This window comes from Leptinotarsa decemlineata, unplaced genomic scaffold (assembly GCF_025532065.1).
Source record: "Leptinotarsa decemlineata unplaced genomic scaffold, Ldec_3_MD MMD2_tig00003335_RagTag_RagTag, whole genome shotgun sequence".
Classification (NCBI taxonomy): domain Eukaryota; kingdom Metazoa; phylum Arthropoda; class Insecta; order Coleoptera; family Chrysomelidae; genus Leptinotarsa; species Leptinotarsa decemlineata.
This window is the reverse complement of record NW_027412587.1, coordinates 1775976-1797574: the sequence shown is the minus strand read 5'-3', so window position 1 is coordinate 1797574 and position 21599 is coordinate 1775976. Positions and strand designations below refer to the sequence as shown.

Here is a 21599-nt window from a genome sequence, read left to right as displayed (position 1 = left end):
GGAAAATAATTCCATGAAAATCGAAAGATAAATAGATAAGTACTAATCTGATAATTCCCATATTGATTTCACTTTAAGAGCCCCCGGTAGACAGCTATTTCAAACTATTGGGCATCGACAGTACCGGGCAGGCGGTCTTCGATTGAAGATAATAACCAAGAAAAGTAGTTAATAAAAATAACTGCGTAAACGCAAGCGAGACATAAGTGGAACCACCTATTGGTGTGACACCCAAGTCAACTTGCCAAGTTTTTATGTCAGTGTTGGTGGTTTGACCAATCAACCGAAAACTGCGGTAGCAGAAATTCGGGAAGCTAACCTGGAATGCCATCGGAAAACGAATCCACATGTTTCTAGAAATGATATATAATCGAGAAAGGTTAATGCAGTCACGCTGCTGGAAAATAATTCCATGAAAATCGAAAGATAAATAGATAAGTACTATTCTGATCATTCCCATATTGATTTCAATTTAAGAGCCACCGGTAGACACCTGTTTCAGCCTATTGAGCATCGTCAGTACCGGGCAGGCAGTCCTATACTATAAAGTTTATGGTTGAGTTGTTCGAGACGACATTCCAGCCAAGTCTGTTATCACCAGTTATGCCCAATAATTTAACGTTTTTGTCCTCCATGAGAGAGTCGATTGTAAAAAATGAAATAATCTGGGTTTTACTATCAATGAATTGTTGCTTTTCAGCGTGAAACCAATATTTATTTTCCTTGCACCGTCAATGACAATGTTGTTAGTTGCTGATGGTCATAGTGATAGGTAATCAGGGTGGTGTCGTCAGCAAATAGATTACACTCATTCGACAACATCAATTGAGGCAAATTATTAATATATATATATATATATATATATATATATATATATATATATATATATATATATATATATATATATATATATATATATATATATATATATATATATATAATAAACTGATGATCCAAGGACCGAACCCTGCGGGACACTATGTATGTTAGTTTTCAACTCCGACCTCTCACTACAACGCGATAGCGATTTTTAAGATAAGTTTCAAAAATGTTTGGAGCAACTCCTCTCATTCCATAATAACTCATCTCCTGAAGAAGGATGTCATGAGAGACATATAGTATTACTGATGTATGGATGCCTTTGTATTGCTTTTACTATGTATCCCACAACAGTCACGAGTAATTGAGTTGTTTTTTGGAAAAACAAATTGAGAATCATCGAAGTAGTTATTTGTTTCAAAATAAGTTGCTGGCCTATGCAACTTATTGAGCCCATTCTTGTTCCTCTCATAGTTCACAACTCCCCAAAAGGCTTTCAATTTATTTTTTGCAGATATCAATTGTTTTCATATTTAGATCTGAAATTTTTATAGATTTTCCAGTGGTGAATAAACCTCCTAATATTACAGATGGATTCAAGCTTCAACAATTTCTTCATAATTTCTTTGAGAGAGTTTTTATACCACGATACCGTCTTCCATTATTTTTTTTCAAAGGAAATATGCTTTCAACATTTGCATAAGAAAATTTGCCACCGTAATAGTATAGAGCATCGGAGAAAGGTTGGAGACCTGTCTCTCTTTCAAAGAAACTTCCACGGGATGTGTTCAAGTGACTTGGCACATTTGATTCCACCAAGAGCGGTACATATCAGAAATACGCGACCGACTGTGACTGCTCATCGTTTTGAGGTTCAACTCAATACACTTCGAACTCCACTGTTTAAGAACTATTTCATTTGGAGAACTACGTTTATGTGGAATAAACTTCCTGAGAAGTTACATCTCTAGATGGAAACCCCAAAATATCAATAAACACTGAATGAAAACTTACAATGAGTGAAATATGTCAGATGCCATCTTATTTCAATAGGATCAACCCCCAATATGTTGTTAACGCCAGTATTTTGTCTTTTCTTCTATGAGAATCATATAACTTTAACATTTTTGATGATTCCTCATACATTTGGTTGTCTACAACTGAACCCTCGAGGAAATAAACTGACAAATACAATATCCTAGTTTTGTATATCATTGTCAAACTCACTTCACGTTTTCGAGAAATTTGCTGTAAGCATTCCTGTTTGATGGTCAAAAAATTGAGCGAATTCTATTACTGCAACACCCAAGTCAAAATTAATTTCGCAGATCAAAGTTTAACAAGTCGAACTACGCTTATAACAGAGGTAATATAATAGAAGATGCTTCAACAAATCAACGTTGAAATGAGTACGTTATACTTAGAGACGATTAAAATCAAACAAACTACGATGTACACAGAAAACAATCAACAGAGTTGCTAGTTAGAGAGTTGTTCTGTGAGCATCTCTCTATACAACTGTTTGCACACACACATACAAAGTTGGTCGGATATATGCTTTGAGGAATCTGTGCATGGGTATGTCAGGTTACCTTTAAATAATGTACATTCGGATACATTCTGTTTGTTATTCCAACCAAGGGCGTGACCGAAACGTGGTCAGTACATTCCCTATTTCGATTTATTTCATAAAATTAAGATTGACTTATGCTTGCCAGAATTCGACTGAGATAAAGAGTAACAATTATTTTTGGGAAAGGGTGGCCTACTGGTTCCCAGTAGGCAATTCGCTTCCCACTAGTTCGGCGATACGCTATCTCTTTCGAAACACTAAGCTCGGATACCTGTACTGCATACAGTTGTGTTAACTACAGTATACATGAATGAATGAATGAATGAATGAATAAATAATTAAAAATTAAATATGTCTGACAGTGATAACTGAGAAAGTGAAAGTGAGCAGCCTCCTGCAAATAAAGCAAAGACACACTACGCCACACTATCAAGTCATCAGTTAGTTAATTATATTTTCATATCTTAATAATCAAACTGTCAGCAAATGTAAAATCTACTTTCTGGTTAAATTAAAATTCACACAATTTCTATAACATATAATATTTTTAAAATGATTATTAATTAATTTCAATTTCATTCTTATGAAAAATAATGCACTAAAACACTTGCTTAAAAAATATGTATCATAAAGAATGACGAAATTGTATTTCCAAATCAGCTGATGACGAGTAGCGCACAAATGTTATTTTATTTGTTATTAACAGGAAGGACAAAAAATTAAATAATCAATTGATTTTCTAATGATGGTGGAATTTATATTGAAACATTTATTATTAATATTTTTAATTTGAGATCTTTAGTAATACATCACACAAAGATTCTTGAGTTTACTAGTATATTAAAGCTACAATAAAATAAATTTTTTTTATAGATATTTCAATATCCAACAATCATCACAGGGGTCACAAAATATTATTATTGATGTTTTCATATCTGCCAGACATCCCGTGACGGCTCGCAATTATTTTTTCATGTTTTTTGCAATTGATATAGTTGATTTCATAAACAAGTATTGCTAATAAGCCAATAAGTTGTGATTATCGTTCTCCACTCCTTTGATAATTCTCTGAAATGCCCTGAATTTCGGAATATGTCAAATTAACAACTTTCCACACACCTAGTCTCTCTGATATATCCCTTCTAAAGTTTCCAAGCATCGATAAAAACGTGGAATGTTCCAACACAAATGCAAGGAAATCATAAACCTATCTAGCTGAAAGTAATTTTCAGAGTTCTTTGAAGATCTAAGAAGTTCGATGAGATAATGAGAATTTTCAGCAGTTCAGGATTGTGATAAAACTTTCAGTTGAATGAAATGTTACTTTTATTTTCTTTAATCCAGCCAACTTATTGTCATGGCCCAAATGGCTCGCGAGTTGGGGGTTAACTCAGATGGTAGGATTTACAAAGAAATAATAATCATAGTTTATTGAAATGAAAGTACAACAGAGCCCTCAACAATGGCACGATTTTTCAAAAATATAATCTAACAGGCCAACAACAAGCCGAAGGTACATTTTCAGGGGTGATGGATCTGTTCTCTTAAGAAGGTAGCTGAAATGCTCACACACTCTTGTTTCCGATTTAAGGTCGAAGTCTAATATTGCCAATCAGCATTATTGCATTATCGTTAATGGCCGAATATCATAACTATATTTAGCTAAATGAACTTTTATTGGATCGATAATTACAGTGCGGTGCACCGAGGCTATAAATTTGGAAAATAAAATATTTTCAGAAATTAATATTTTTGACAATTTGGGTTTTGACATTTGCAGAATATTTGTAGAATATTTTGAAATCTGGCGTCCATTCGAATTTGACAATTTTGAACGATGATTTTTAATAAACCTTTTTCCTGAAGTACGAAAAATCACTCACTAGCAGCGCTAGTAGTTCGGTAGGGACAAACACTGCCTTATCCTCATATAAACATATGGTGAAGTACAATTAAAAAAGAATGTTTTTAACAGAAGAAAATGTTCCTGGAGCGAAACTAAAAATTTGCACTTGTAAAGGATAACAATGTTGTAACATTAAAGCGTTGGCTTGCATGCCGTAATATAAAAGTAACTGGAAAAAAAAGTGAATTAATAGACAGGTTAGTATACAGATTCTAGTAAACGAGTAGCGGTAGATTCAAACTGTAATAAAATAAATTCAAAATAATTATGAATTTCAGACTTATTTCCGAGTAAAATATGAATCAATTATAGATGGTGATGAAATAAATTTAATTAAATATAATGAATATAATTTAATAAACGATTGAGGTTATATCTCATTATATATGACTATGAAAAATTTACTATTCATTTCATGTTTAGAACATACATATGAATATTTATTTATTTTTTGCACTATTAAATCCACTTTTACTTCCGGATTTCGATTATCCGACGTACAATTCGCAAAACTGCAATGCTTTGTTGGCATTATACTAGCACAAAATATTTTTTTTATATCAGATTTATATTTTTAAATAATAAATTAATATTACGTAAATAACACTGTTTTACATGTGGATAGTTTATTGTTTGTCCCTACTACTAGTGCTGCCTCTCGTGATACGTTTGCTGTACTATTCTCAGGAAAAAGGCTCATTAAAGTTATATGATGATACGGTATTTTGAGGGAATCATTGAGCCAGTGGGTTGATCATATGTGTAGTGAGCTTTATGGAAAAACTGCGGTAATATATGGAGAAGAGGAAACTTTTGAAGGACGAAAAAAAAAATTACAAATATTGAAGCTTATTATTCAAAAAGTTGTTAATCTTTTCCAATACAAAGTTTCAGTAATTAGGTTCCGATTTTATAGTTTGCCAAATCGTTTTTATTCATCAGTATCCAGCTCTCTTGAAGATTATTCTCCTTCAGTCACCTCTTCAACATCGCTCTTGTTCATATTATCTTCAACTCCTTCTCTATTGTACATCAATAACATATTGAAAAATACCAGAAGTCCAATATATTGTTTTGCTGACTGACCTTTTTTTACTTAGATGCCAGGTTATCAGCTGTCAATGTAATTCTACGTCGACGACAAAAATATTCATATCTCAATGAAGACTACAGCATTTTTTTTAGTTTCTGTTGACAATTAACCAAGTAAAATGTAATTTCAGACCAAAAAATCCCAAGGTTGAATTTTCTCTAAGACGGTGTAGCAGAACCTGACATTTCGATGAAATGTATTGAGCGTTATATTAAATACCAATATATGACAAAGACAACTTCTCAGAAACACTTTTTCAAATTAGAAACATTCTACAGAAACTATAGAAGAACAACTCAGTAGCACTTGTGCTAACTAAGTTGAACTTCGCCTTTTGTTATGTCAGCAACTAGCTCTCTAATTTATTTAAATATTTGTATGTAACTACAGCTGGGTAACAATAAAGACGATTATTATTATTATTAATGATAATGCTTTATAATACTCAAATTAGACCTTTGGAATATTTCTTATATATGTGGAAATCCGCTACTAGAAATCCGTCTGATTGGAGATCTGAATTTCACAACTTCAATAATCTGGAAGATTGAAGTTAGGAATTTTTTTTCGCAGATATTTTTTTGAAAAGTGAACGACCGACAGCCTGCTTGATTCTATACCCTGGGACTTAGAACTCCCCATTTCTTCGTGTTTCAACTAATTAAATTTCAAATTACCATTTTCACAGACTCTCTGATGTAGAGAATAGTGTCCTTGCGAAAGGAACTTTTCGAAATCATTTTTTAAAACGAATGTAACATAAAACGGTGCACATCCAGCATGGATAGCCTCTTTTGATCAGGCCCTTTTTCGAGTTTTTTAAGGATTTTTCTTCACTATCACTACATTTTCATAAAAAAGACATATCTGGTTTTCGTACATTCTAAAGCACCACCAACGCTTTTGTCAGCATCACCCAAGATTTATACAAAGCAACTGATAATAATGAAGTAACTGCCATGATACTCTTGGACTACAGTAAAGCATTCGATACATTAGACTCCAATATTCTGTGTAGGAAAATGTCATTCCTCGGATTTAGTGAAGGTACTGTAGATCTATTGAAAAGTTACCTCAAAAATCGGATTGAGTCAGTATTTCTGGATGGAAAGTGTTCTAATATTTTACCTGTTGACTATGGAGTACCTCAATGCTCTATACTTGGCCCCTTTCTGTTCTCTCTATATATTTCACTAGTTCGGACTCCCATTGTCTAATATGTAAAATGATTTGAAATCCCCGAAACAACTGAAAAAGAAGAATTAAAAATAAATAGCTGAAAATAACAATTATATTAAGCAAAAATAAACTGAAATGAAATAATAGTGAAATAAAATACAAGTAAAATTAAAACGATTGAACAAAAAATAAAGAAATACATTTACATACATACATTTTACATAATAGACAATGAAAGTCCGAACTAGTGAAATTCATCATGAAACATTGTCAATCACCTTCAAACAAACTCTCTATATATCTGACTTCCATAAAATAATTGATCATTGCACAGTTCATCATTATGCAGATGACACTCAGTCATATTACTGATTTCCTCCAAGTAACTGGCAGGTGGCAATGGAAAAAATTAACAGCAATCCACAAAAGTTACTGGATCTATCTATAACCCATAACCTGAAATTGAATTCTTAAAAATCTCATTTGATACTTTTTGGCTCGAAACACAAAAGGTGGAAAATTGAAGGAAGAATTGAAATCCAACTTGCACAAGACTTATTACGAATAATTACAGAAAGCAAGAACTTGGGTTTGTGGTTAGATGCTAATCTGAGATTTCACAAACATATAAATTCACTTTGTCGTAGCTTGTACAGTATATTTCGTCAAATCTATCAGAGTAGAGATATTATGACTTCCAAATTGAAGTTGAAACTTTGCGAAGCCCTCATATTTTCCAGATTAGCATATTGCGATGTAATCTACGGGCCTGCTTTCATACAAATTGATGTAAATCGCTTTAAAAAAATGCAAAACAATTGCAATCGTCTTTTTTATAGTGTAAGAAAATTCGACCATATATTCCTCAAGTTCGAGGAGTCAGTTTGGTTACCGATTGCTAAAATCTGGCAGTTCCACCTACTCGTCAATACACATAAATTCCTCACTTACAAAAAGCCAAATTATATTCATGAAAATTATATAACTTTCAAATCTCAGAATAATTCGAGGACACGAAACCGTCACACTTTTGTTATTCCAAAACACTCGACAGTCTGCTTTTCTCGTAGTTTTATTTACAACTCTATCAAACAATATAACGCTCTGCCCAGTGAATTTAGACACTACTCCAAATATAGTTTCATGAAAAAGTTGAAAACATATCTGAAGTCTTCTGGGTAGATAATATATTCATGTTATGCCTTGCTCATATGGTTTTCCCTTTGTTTCACTTTTGTGTATGTTTTACTGTATATTTCACCTTATTTGAGCTAAATAGATTTTTAGTATTTACTTTGTAATTCATAATCTTTGTTTTTTTCTTAGTTTCACAAAGATTCATGAACTACTTTCTTACCAATGTATACTAGGTAATTACTTTTATATTTCTATATAATACATGCTATCACCCAGGTTAAGTTGTAAAACAGCCTCGACTGAACTTTGTCCTTTCATTGATTTTTGTATCTACTTCTTCTTCATAAACAATGTATGTCAATGAATAAAGCCCATTTATTATTATTATTTTTTTTTACCGAAGTATGCGCTGGTCAGGCCCTCTCCCCCGAAGCACCGATACATTCTGGAGGGCGCGCCAGCATTATCAACCAACGACCACTCCTCACACCGTGGGGTAAGTGATCATTGGGTCCGAGAATCATGTGCCCTCAGCAAGCGCAGTGAGCCAAGAAGGACAGCTTTCTGCATCTGTTCGGCTAAGATTTCTACCCTATTACGGCAAGCTGGTATGATTTTAAGATTCGAGAGTAGAAAGGGCATCATTTCACCAAGGACTCCAATAATCAGAACAACCATCTTGACAGAGTGATCTGGATAGAGTCTGCGGAGTTCGAAGAGAAAATTTTGATATTTTATCCGTTTTTCCTCCTCTTTTCTGACGATATTCGTCTCGACAGGAGCTGAAAACTCCACGACAAATATCGTTTCGCTCTGGTGGTCGAGAAGGACTACATCAGGCTTATTAGCTTATATGAGCCTGAGGGTGGGGAACGAATAGTTCCAATAAATTCAGTACTTCTCGTTTTCCACAACGGATTCAATATCCCCCGGAGCGTAGGGCAACACCGGTGTCTCGTCAATACCGTAAAAGTGCCGTGTATGGTAATATAGCACTCATAGGGCCGCGTTATGTCGATGGATATAGGCCGAGACCGCATATTCTGGACATGCTGATAGCAAGTGCATTAGGGTCTCGGGCGCCTCGCAGCAGGTCCTGCACCTTGTGTCAGGAACCTCTATACCCATCACGCGACTGCGGTAGACTAAGGTGTTGAAGACTCCATCCTGACAAGCCATGATGAACCCCTCAGTTTCCGATTTGAGCCCACTCGACCTGAGAAAAGCGAACGTCAGGCTCTTTGATACGCCAAGGTCTCCAATGTTATTGAAGAAGACCACATGCATTGGCTTATCCTTGTCTTTCCGCAGAAGTGAGGTGATATCTGCGGCTTTTACCTGAACTTTTTGCTGACCGGGTTCCAACTAGGTGACAGAGTTGTGGTCACCTTGTCGAAAACTATACCCAGTTCATCAGCTGCTCGGGCAGCTGTCCTAAAGAGAAATCCTCCAATTTCTGCTCTCTCATGATCACGGACCATGTAGAGAAGGGGATCCAAACTCCTGTCCAGTACCATTTTATCATGTAGACACTCCAAACTCAAAAGTCCACAGCCTTCCTGTTGTCGGGGGAAGTATAACCGTGGAACGGACGATTTGGGATGCAAACTCCTATAGAGATGCATCATTTTTCGGGTCTTTACGTCGAGTTGATACAGCTCCTCCCGAGTCCACTTCACTACTCCAAACGAGTAGAATATGATAAGAACGGCAGGCATATTTGTTGCAGCAACTTTGTTCTTCCCCGACAGTTCCGATGACCAGATCTGTCGAAGTCCCCGCATCGTCCTCTTTTGAGATAGACCATTGCACATTTGTCCATCCCGAATTTCATACCGATAGCATACGTGTACTCTTCCACCACCCTCAAGGATTGATGGAGATCCTTCTCTCCAGAGGCATAAAGTTTAAGATCATCCATATAAAACAAATAGGTGACCTTGTGTCTCCGGTTTCTGGGGGTGCCACAATTATACCCTCAAGTATTTCTGAGCGCAACGGATAATGGCAATAGTGAGATGCAGAAAAGAAGGGAACTGAGGGAATCACCCTGAAATACACCCTGTTTGTACTCTTGCTTCACCAGATGTTATGGTGAAGCGAGTTCGCCAAAGTGGTATCAGTTGTTCAATGCATCTCACTATTTTGTCGAATGCCGCAAGGCATCTGAGCCTTGCGCTCCCGCAAGGCTCAGATTATTATTATTATTTACTATCGAATCACCAAAATTCTCGGAAGTTTTTTGTATATTCGACATGTATTTCTTGAAAAGTAACCAAATTTTCTTTTGTTAGAAGTTTCCCTATCTTCGTACAAAGAAATAGAAATCCCAATAATATCTTGAAAAATTATTTTGATAAAATCAAACCTTCAGAATATTACCGGATACTCCCTGACATGTACTGAACATAAAATTATATTGATATACGGTATTTCTTTAGAATATTCATCGGTGCTGAAACTCTGTAAAATAATTTCTGAAGTTTTTTTGAGAAGAGAAGTTAGCGAAGTTCATTTTCTCTCAAAAAGTTTTGTTTGTTCGTTGAATGAAATAATGAAAGAGACCGCTATTCGGTCGTATCGGAAAATCAAGTTGAACCAAGACTAAGTTGTTCATTGTACGAGGTTCGGAGTAGAAATAAAAATCTTTACTCCCACTAGATTCTAGAGATCGATTAGCCTTGATTTTTTCCAACCTTCATTGAGATTGAAATAATGTATCGTTGATAGCGAGTTAGCAATTGCTCTTATCCTACACAGAGATACAGGAGCGTATTTGAATTTTCGACTTAGATTTAAGTTCATCAGCAGTATATTTCTTTGTTTTATATGATTCTGATATTACCATATCAGGATGCATCTTGTCGATTCATGATAGGATAAAAAGTTTTTTGTTTTCGTTATCATACTCTGGCGTCATAATTTGTTGTTTAAGAAAATGGGTTTGATTCCTTATTCTAATATGAATCTGTATGTTCGAATTTATGAATTTATCATAGACTTTTTTTGAAAAGTATTTCATCTATTAATTCAGCTTTGAATCCGTTGTTTACTGCAATTCGCTAATCTGTCAATCATGCTACTATAAGATGCTATTTTGTGTTGATACGGATAGGTAGAATGGTAATTAATGGTAATATTCGCATGGTAAGGTTTATGATAGGTTGGAAAATCATGTTTGTTGTTCATTCTACTAGTTGTTGAGTCCAAGAAATTGATTGGCTGAATTGTCCGCTTCTCCTCCAATATTGAATTCAATGTATTCATGAATTTCGTTAATATACCTATAAAAATATCTAATTGTCTCGTAGTACCTGCGAAAAATACCAAAACATCATCCACATATCTATACCAATACCTACAAGAAATGCTTGATTGATAGATGTTTGGACAAAGCACAAGCACTCCAGGAAAATCCCCAAGACGCTCGAAGAGTGGTGTCTGTGCGAAAGTAGCGATTTACGTTGGATTTGAATCACTGGAGAATAAATTCATTTAGAAAAACGTTCCCAGGAAGTTTGTTTCACATAAATGAAAGTTCTTAAACAGTTCGAGGTGTACTGAGTTGAACCTCAAAACGATGGGCAGCCATAGTCCGTCGCGTATTTCTGATATGTACCGCTCTTGGTGGAATCAAATATGCCATAACATAACGTACCAGTGATATTAGCTAGGAAAGTAGTTGTTATCATACAAGCTTTTGCCGTACTATGCTGTATAAGGAAATTGTGCGAGGTGAATGTTTAGAATATTTATTTCGAAATATTTATTTTCTTGGTAGGTATTCGTATTTGTATATACTCGTAAATGTCTGACACATTCATCAGAAAATATAATATTTACTCTGACTTTTCACTCTCTGCTTCGGTACTTGCTTCATATAAAATTCTTTATCGCACACCTTTGTTAGTAATTCTACTAAAGTTCACTCTAAATTAGTTCATGATATATGACGGAAGACTGTGATGAATTGCTCAGGTCGAATGTGTTGTAGTGACGGATATTCTCGTAGATGGATTCTGTTCGTGTCACGGAGACGTAAACGAAACAATTTCCATGGAATTGCCTTCATCAGAAATGAAAAAGAGAGGTAGAATGCTTCGTTTCCATTGAAAAAATATATTAAAGATATAATTCTTAGTATAGAATGGCATGATGTGATCATCTATGAATTTTCATCAATCAGTGTGAATCACAAGTAAGAAATTACAATCATATTCTTACATTCCATAATCCTCTTATAGTTCACTACAGATTGTCCAATGCTTTTTTCACAAATAGGTGTTCTTCCATAATATTTCGAATATTTTCAAAATATGGTGAAAGTGCTAACTATTAAAGCACTTTGAAGGAAATATTTAGAAGGTGAAAGCAAATAAGTGATGTGAGTTTTTTGTGAAATATATCTTGTTTATTTCGAATTCATCTATGCAGTTTTGTAGTAGCAGCAGTATTCTCATTTCATAATTTTTCCTTCTTTCTATTTTTCCTTTTTTTATATTCTAGTTTTCATCCTATCAGGTTTTCTTTGGAGCATTTATATTGTCTTTCAAAAATCACAGTATATAATATTCATAGTGTGACAAGTGAAGTCCGTTTCATATAGTAAAGGCACGCTTGAAGAAGTTATTGTATTGCGAAACACGTGTTGCGTTTTTGTAAAACTGTGAAAATCTCACAAAGTGATTTTTGAGTACGTTACTTATGGATTTTCAAGTATCGGCCAATTCCATCATGTATCGTGTCATATAGGATTATTTTTATCTGCATTCAAAGTTTAACTTCAGAATCAATCAAGAATAGTTAGTCACCTGATTCACATCATCTGGTAATTTTTCTTCACAAAAATTTTAGCTTTTATTCAAAATTTAAGCCGCATAAGATAATTTTAAAATTGAATGGAACTGGCCGATAATTTTAATTTCTGACCAATTTTTCATTAAGTGACACATTGAAAAATAAGACAACGTAACCTAAATAAAAATTTCTAGTTTTGACAATGTTTTATTCCGGATACATATAGCATCATATAATTTTTTTTCTACAAATTTTAAATGAGGCTGTTGAAATTCAGTTATATAATTGTTGTTTGTGATTGAATTGTATTTGATTCAATAGTTGATTATCAATTGAAAAGTTATATCATGCTTTCATTGAAAAATTTTATTGGTTTTTTTCAATTCAAATAATTTTTTCCGATATTACACCTTTACAAACTTCCAGTTATTGAATGCAGTTCTGTCAGTATTGACGAATCCATCAAATGAGAACGTACAACAGCAGACAAATAATCAATTCTCTATAAATAAATTATAACTGTTTACCCCCCGATTTTCTGTAAATATGTATTATTAGCAATCGTCACGAACTGCAGTTTGATTTACTATTCTGGTAAACCGCACGTAAACACGGTTATGTTTACAGAACACAACCCTACATGTGTCGATTTAATTGCTTTCACTCCGGTCGAAGTTGTGATTGGTTCGCTCAAGTTTATATTACAAACTCACACAAATACAAACAGAAGTCCAGAAGGCCCGGACGTGTCGAGAAACATTGACAGAAAGTTTGGGAATGTAATTTTCGATTTCTATTTCGGATGGAGATATCTTCTTACCAAATACTTACAAGGACAATGAACAAACGTGATCAACGTCTCGATACTTTCTTTGAAAATATGTTATTCTGGCCAAAACAGTTTTCTAAATTTCCTTTGCTGATTACAATAAGGTTGAATCGATACATGGAATGACTGGTAGTAGTAAGTATCCTTCCAAAAGAATTTGGCTTTCATTTTTTAATTATATTAACCCAATGAAGAGGCCAACCACATAGGTTGACATACCGCACGGCAGTAAATTCTGGGATGTTTACTTATAATCCAGTAACTTTGTCGCCTGAAAGTTTGGGGTAGTATGCGTCAAATCCGGTAGTTCTGATTTTTTTCAGACTTGTTTGTCATATTGGCCTAATGAATAATCCACGTTTGGAACCGCGGGCGCCGAACGCAACTGTCAAAAATCGAAAAAACCACGAAAAATCGGTTTTTTTCTCCAATTTTGACGATAATAACCCTAAAGGACTAATTTTTGAAATCCGGTAGTTCTTATTTTTTGCAGACGTGTTCGTGATGTTGACCTAATGAATAATCCAAGTTTATGACCTCGAGCGCCAAACACAACTTTGTCAAAAATGGGAAATCACAACATTCAAATACTCCAAGCAGAGGAAGATGCTGATAGGCTCATCATCCCTGCAGCTGTACCTACCGCCTCTACCTATGATATAGTGGTAGTCGTTGGTGAGAATATTGACTTGCTTATCATCCTTGCTGCGATCTCAAACCAACGTGAAGTTTTTTACAATGAATGTGGAAGAGGCAAAGCATCAGATGTTAGGTATTCCAGCATCACTTCTTCAAAATCATCTTTGACGCCAGAGCTTTTCCTCTTCATCCATGCCTTCAGTGGTTGTGACTCAACATCCTGCTTTATTGGATAAGGAAAGATGCAAATGATGTCCATAGTCGAAAAAAATCCGGACGTTGAAAAGCCAGCTGCGATTTTTCTCGACATCAACTCTACTCCTGACGAGATAGCAGCAGCAGGAGAGCGAGTCATAATTGCTCTATACGGAGGCAATCCTAGCACCCACAACCTTGACAAACTAAGGTACCAACTATTCGCCAGGGTTGCGACGAAAATCAGCTTCAATTTAGCCAAGTTACCTCCTACACGAGACTCTGTTCGATTTCATTCCTTGCGGACATACCATCAGGTAAATATTTGTCCTGGCATCAGTTACATATCATTCATCATTTTCTGTTCTCATGTACAATCTTCTTACAGGTACAGGCGTCGTTGGGAGTCACACTGAACTCTCTCCTGGGTGTGGATATCCACGCCACAAGCCATCAACTCCAAAATGATGACCAAAAATGAAGCCCCACGACACCTCTTGCATATGATTTCTTGCGACTGCTCGAAGGATTGTGGGAACGCGTGCAGCTGCAGAAAGTCAGGATTAAAATGATCATCAGTGTGCAGGCACCAATGTCGAAATGGAGGATGACTTGTGGGCACGAAACGTCGACGATTCATCACCATCCTTTGATGGGGATATGCCATCCCAATACGTCGATCCAGACACGGTCGAACCTCAACAAGGACCTTTCAAGAGGGCTAAATTAATTTAATTTTTTAATTTATTACTCAATTGATTTACTGTATTGATTTACTTCTAATTTGATTTATCACTCAATTCGATTTATTTTTAATTTTACCCAATTTCCTACAAATAAACTTTTGTTGTACTTTTTTTTTTACTTCATTATTCGTAGCTTAATAAATAATAGACGAATTCCAAGATGGAATTGTTTTATTTCAAAACTGACTATTATTTTTATAACATGTGTTCCATTACATAAATAAGAATTCATCAGTTCGTCTACATTTCTGTCCTTCCTCTTTGAGTTGTTTATTTTAATGTCTTCCTAGTTCACTCTTCACCCTTAAACATCATCGTTCACACTTCTCATTTTCTTTTTTAACATTCCATCATAAAAACCTTCGATGATATAATCCGGTTCACAATTTAATTAATTAGAAAGACAAAATTGCAAAAAATTGCGAAGTTCGAAAAGAATGATGAACTTTGAAAGGCTCAATCTCGGAAACTATTGGCTCTACAGAGAGAGTTCTAGTATATTGTAGCAAATTTACAATGCAAGTTTTTCAAAAACTAGTTCTTCAGGATTTTTTTCGTCGCTCGAGGTAACAAACTTGGATTATTCATTAGGCCAACATCATAAACAAGTCTGCAAAAATCAGAACAACTGGATTTGACGCAAGCTGTAATGTAATAAAATACCTGAACTATTATCCATGATGATATCTCCTGAAGGTAAACTTGACTTCTGGAAAAAGCAATAAGTAGCAAGAGGCCAAATCTGAACTGTACGATATACTCTGGGACGAAGAAGTATCAGACGTCAAATGAATATGTGGACGTCAAAGAATAAAAACATGAAAAAAATGGAGCAGATCGAGCATGGGATACCGAGATAGGATTTCAAGACAGATTAGCGAAAATACAGCAGAACTAGCAACAATAGCGAGTGGTAGAAACATGGAGTGTCGATGAGAACCTAAAGTGACCAGCGAATTCACAGTAGCTGTAACATGAATGAGAAGGAAATGAGAAAGAGAAATGCGAATTGAATCAACGAAGTGACATGCCTGAATAGAGTAAATCTCATGACTCAAGGAATTACTAGCGAGGAGATACCATTAGCTCAAGGGATACTGATGTAGATGTCTTTATAATTTTTTTTTCATGAAGCCAGAGATACAAGACAAGTAACATACATATGTAGGGCAAATCCTAATTTATTGTAACAAAATCATTGGTTGGATATTGTAAACATTATTTTGCCAAAAAAAAACTGAAAATATTCATCAATATTGGACGAATTTTACTTAGACAGTATTTGTTCAATATTCGATAACATAAGGATATATCTGTTTTTCCGTTAACCAGCTGTCGCACCCCTACGAACGACAACCCTCAAAAGTCGAAACTTGTGCGAGCTAAGGATTACCAAGGTGTTACCTTTCAACGTGTGATTCCTAACACGGTTAGGAAAACATAGATAGTGAAACATAGATAATTTCTCTCAAAACAAAAAAGTTTATTTATCAAGAGGAATCTTTAGTTTCAATTTGACGATGTTGTTACAAAATACTTAATATCTAACACATGTAACAGGAATCGTCACATTCCACGCAAACAACTCTCCTCCATATATTCACTATAACTGATTTGAGGGGAGGCGAAGACAATTCCTCTTTCGAAGACGCCATCTGTGGGATGGAGAATGAACTCAAATCATGATTATCAAAGATGAACCAGGGCCCAAACGGCGGTCCTTCGTAAAGCCATGCTTTAATATTGATCACGGCACTATAATTCGCTTTCTGGCAACTTTCATCACAAGCTGGCAACTAGACGATACCAGAGCTGAAACTCATTGTATCCATCATCCGATACTAGACAACAGTGTTTCGATCCCACATAGACCATTAGCGGTAATGAACCTGAATGAGACATTGCGATGATGACTTCCCTCACGATTACGCCATCTTTGGGACGGACAGGAAACTGAAAAAATATCAATAAACGATGGTCACAAAGATGGTCTTATATATTAACTTGAAAGAAAAGATTATTTATATTTTAACATAGAATAAAATCGAACGCCAGTGCAATATCATAATGAATTTTCAATAACGGTAATTAGACTGGTAATTTATAGTGGTCTTTAGGATGGAATGGTCAATAATAGAGTCTGCTTCAAAACCCTCAGTATTTCATCATTACTTACTTCAGAATTGTATCTAATATTGCAATAACAAAAACTGCTCATATGCAGTTATAAAATTGTATTGCTATTATTCATTCGTGTGTGTTCAATCATGTGCATTAAACTAAAATATAAAGAAAAGAGCCCGTGCAATTGGTTCTGTCAGAGTTCCACTGTATTTGTGTTTCATATATAGCAGTAATTGTTTTCCATTCTACTTTGTTATCAATTATCAACATCCCTAGGTTTGATGAAAGTTTTATATACAGTGTCACCGATAAAGTCCGCATCAAATGGGAAACTTTTTCATTTATCGTTTTATGTGAAATTTAATTTTGGCAGTAGATTTTGCTTAAGAAATGATGTCAAATGGCATCTACAAAATAGGTCACGTGATTTCCTTAACCTGTCAAAATTGACATTTAAAAAAAGAAACATCGAAAAATGACATTATTCTTCAAAATATCCAAAAATATCAAAGGATAAAAACATTTTCTTTTGTAATTTTATACCCATACACCAAGTTTCAAACCCATAATAAGTATATTATATTTTCACTATTTTTCCGCATTCCTGCTTTTTCTACTTATCAAAATTTAAGCACACCTGTACTAAATCATTTATTTTAACTAAACTCGTCATCGAATCTGTTTTTTTGTAATATAATAATATTTTAAGAGCCTCTTTGATGTTAAAAACAAATTTTGAAAAATAAAAGTTGTCAAACTTGATGCAAAGTTCATCTAGTTTCAACGGGGCTTTCAAAACTATACAGTTGAGTTTTTTAATGAGCAAATGGCCTCATAATATGAATTAGAACAAAACGGAACATTAGGAAACATCATTTCGTGATTCTTGAAGCCCATTCAATAAAAGAAAAAAACTCATAGTATTTACATTTACCTACTCCGCTAACAACACTAATTTAAAAAAACTGGGTAGGCTGTGAAAAAATATGAAAATACATAATGTGTTTTAGAAAACGTCACTGTCACTGAATAAATTAATGCCCGTTAGTTCAATGTAATGTATGAAAATTAAAATAATATGTTATCTTTACAAGAAAAAATTGAAATTGTGCTAATTTGTGGTGAAAACACATTGCATCGACAAGTGGTTTCAGTTGGCTGTCTGCCTGGATGTTATCGAACAGGGAAAATCAAGTATTACCAATATTGTAGATAGAACTGGCGTTAAAAGAGAAAGCGTAAGAGCAATTTTACATAAAAATAAATTCAAACCCTACAAACCCAAATTTATAAATACCTTAAAGGAAAGAGATTTCGATGTTCGACTAGATTTCTCTTTCTGGTACCAAGGAGAAGTAGAATTAAACAGAAAATTTCCTTACAAAATCCTATGGACCGACGAAGCTACCTTCACATCGAACGGCGCAGTCAGTTCCCAGAATTGTAGGTGGTGGGCTCAGGAAAATCCTCATTTTGTGATAGAATGTCGGGACCAATATTCATTTAAAACAAATTTGTGGTGCGGTGTTTTAAATAATCAGGTAATGGGACCATTCTTTTTTAGACACAATTTAACTTCTCAGGATTATTTGCCATTTCTAAATACTGAGATCAGTGATATAGTGGACAATATGCCAGTTGAAATAAGACACAGTCTGAGGTATCAATGTGACGGAGCTCCTATTCATTTCAAGACAAGTCAAAGAGAAATTATTAGAAATGTTTAGGGGCAAAGTTATTGGGCGAAATATGGAGCAAATATGGCCGCCTAGGTCGCCGGATTTAACCCCACTAGATTTTTTCTTGTGGGGTTACTTAAAACAAATCGTTTATAAACAAAGACCTTTTCGTGACGTGAATCACCTAGAAACTGTTATTAGAAACTCTATTTTAAACATAAACCCTGTGAGTATCAGCAACTCAATAGAAGATGTATCAAGAAGGACAATTATCTATATAGAACGCGATGGTAGACATACAGAAATGTAGTGTATTTAATGTCGTGAGTCTTTTTTTCGTGTTTTTTCGCTATTAGGTATAGGTACATGTTTATTTTCAGTTCCTTTTAATTAAGATTAAATTCCACTGTATTTTTTGTTAAAAAAACAATAAACACTCTGAGATATTGTTTCCTGATGTTCCGTTTTGTTCTAATTCATATTGTGAGGCCATTTGCTCATTAAAAAACTCAAGTACTGTATAGTTTGGAAAGCCCCGTTGAAACTAGATGAACTTTGCATTAAGTTTGACAACTTTTATTTTTCAAAATTTGTTTTTAACATCAAAGAGGCTCTTAAAATATTATTATATTACAAAAAAAGAAATTCGGTGACAAGTTTAGTTAAAATAAATGATTTAGTACAGGTGTGCTTAAATTTTGATAAGTAGAAAAAGCAGGAATGCGGAAAAATAGTGAAAATATAATATACTTATTATGGGTTTGAAACTTGGTGTATGGGTATAAAATTACAAAAGAAAATGTTTTTATCCTTTGATATTTTTGGATATTTTGAAGAATAATGTCATTTTTCGATGTTTCTTTTTTTAAATGTCAATTTTGACAGGTTAAGGAAATCACGTGACCTATTTTGTAGATGCCATTTGACATCATTTCTTAAGCAAAATCTACTGCCAAAATCAAATTTCACATTAAACGATAAATAAAAAAGTTTCCCATTTGATGCGGACTTTATCGGTGACACTGTATAGAAAACATTGAAGAGATCAATTATGTGGAAGTGTTCAAAAATATCATATTAGTCAAGTAACAATTCATTATGAGATTTATACCAAAACTCTGGTGAAATTATAAGTCAATATGTGTGTAGAAGGCCATATCATCCAAATTGTTATTTAAAAAAGGATTAATTAGGTAGAATTTAGTCAGTAGGAACACATCTCAGGAAGCTGTTGTCTAGCGAATCACATGGTATCGTTATGTAAACAGTCCAATGAAAACTCACAATAAAGTGATACCTGAATGAGGTGTGAATTTTCATCAGGTATTTGTCAATTCCATAATGTATATTCCTATTACACCAAAAAAGAGGAAAAATTCACTCAACAAATTTTGGTAAACTCATAAATTTATGTGTAGTCGGGGTGTTTGATAGTGATTGTACCGACATTTCGATAATTTATTTAATCTTTCTCAATGCTCACTATTAACCGAACTGATTCTTCGTGTGGAAAATTTCCCAAATGTAAAAACAGCTTGCAGGTTTGTCGTTTTAGACCAAAAGGGTATTCATTGATTGGTGTTTATAATTTTCTAATTTCGATTCGTTACCACATACAAACATCGTACAAGCGTTTATATAGATAGCATATATAATGAGAAATTTGACAATTTCAAATATATTTCGACGCGACTCTTTATATTTCATATTCGGCATAGTTTCGGCAATAAGTTTTCGCGAAATAAAAATTCTTTCGATGTAACTACTTCCTCCACACATTATTATTCCATACTACAAAAAGGAATATTATGCTATTTCGAGAGCATAAACGTTCATATGTTTTTTCAAAACTCGAATAGCATAGCATTTATTTGCCAGTTATTTACCTCAAAAATCGATGTATACCTGATAGTTCAAATAGTCATGTATAAATTAATATGGCCAGCATTTTTACACTACATGAAAAATATAATTTTTCCGTGCCGAGTACAATGTATTCAGGAATATTAAAATTTTTATTATTTGTCTTAAATATAATATACAGGGTGTCCCTGGACTTCCTCTTTTCCTCTCGGGAATGTATAGATGGGGTCAAAATATCACCAGTACTTCATATAACTTTCTTTCCTAAAAGTCTTCGTAACCAAGTTACGGGCCCTCGAAGTTACAAAATGAAAAATGTTTTTCTTTGATAACTTTTCAAGTGAATATTCAAAATCATCCAAATTTTGGTAATTGACTAAACAAATGAATTCCGTCGATGAGCTTTCATGCAGGAGTCAGTTGTTTTGCTACAAAGTCAGGAACGGACTACCCCCGATGGTCCACACCCCAAAACTTTGAAATGACAGATATTTTTCAATATTTTTCAACAAAATAAGGTTACTTGGACAATTTTATGAATAAAAGTACTCGTGTGGAAAGTCGATCGGAGCAACGAGTCTTGATAAAAATGTAGTTCTACTCGACGACATCAAACCCGCTCGTCCACCATTATTTGAAATGAATAATTATCAAAGCAGAAATAATAATGATAACGTTAATTCAACAACATTTATAACAGGAATAATACAAAGTATGCTAAAATGAAGTCGTAAACAAAAAGTACAGTACCTATATAGAAGTTTAAGTCACAATTGTGATAGCAGATATTTTTTCAAAAGAAATATCAAGTTCTGTAGATTCGTGGTGTTTTTAAACTAACAAGCTACTCTACTATGAAATATCGAATTCATTCCATATTTTGTATGTACATAATACGTGTGGAATAATCACGTTTCGTGTTGATCAGTTATCTGAATCTCATGAAACTCAACATTCGAATGTTTCAAATTCTTCTTCACAGCTAAACTGTTGAGGAGTTTCACTGATAATTATAATTTT

At 34.2% G+C, this 21599-nt stretch overlaps 1 protein-coding gene across 5 annotated transcripts in view; it reads left to right on the top strand.

The window, feature by feature from the left end:
• LOC111507432 (uncharacterized) overlaps window positions 1–21599 on the top strand; it is a 544290-nt gene that overhangs the window by 402474 nt on the left and 120217 nt on the right. The window lies entirely within an intron of this gene.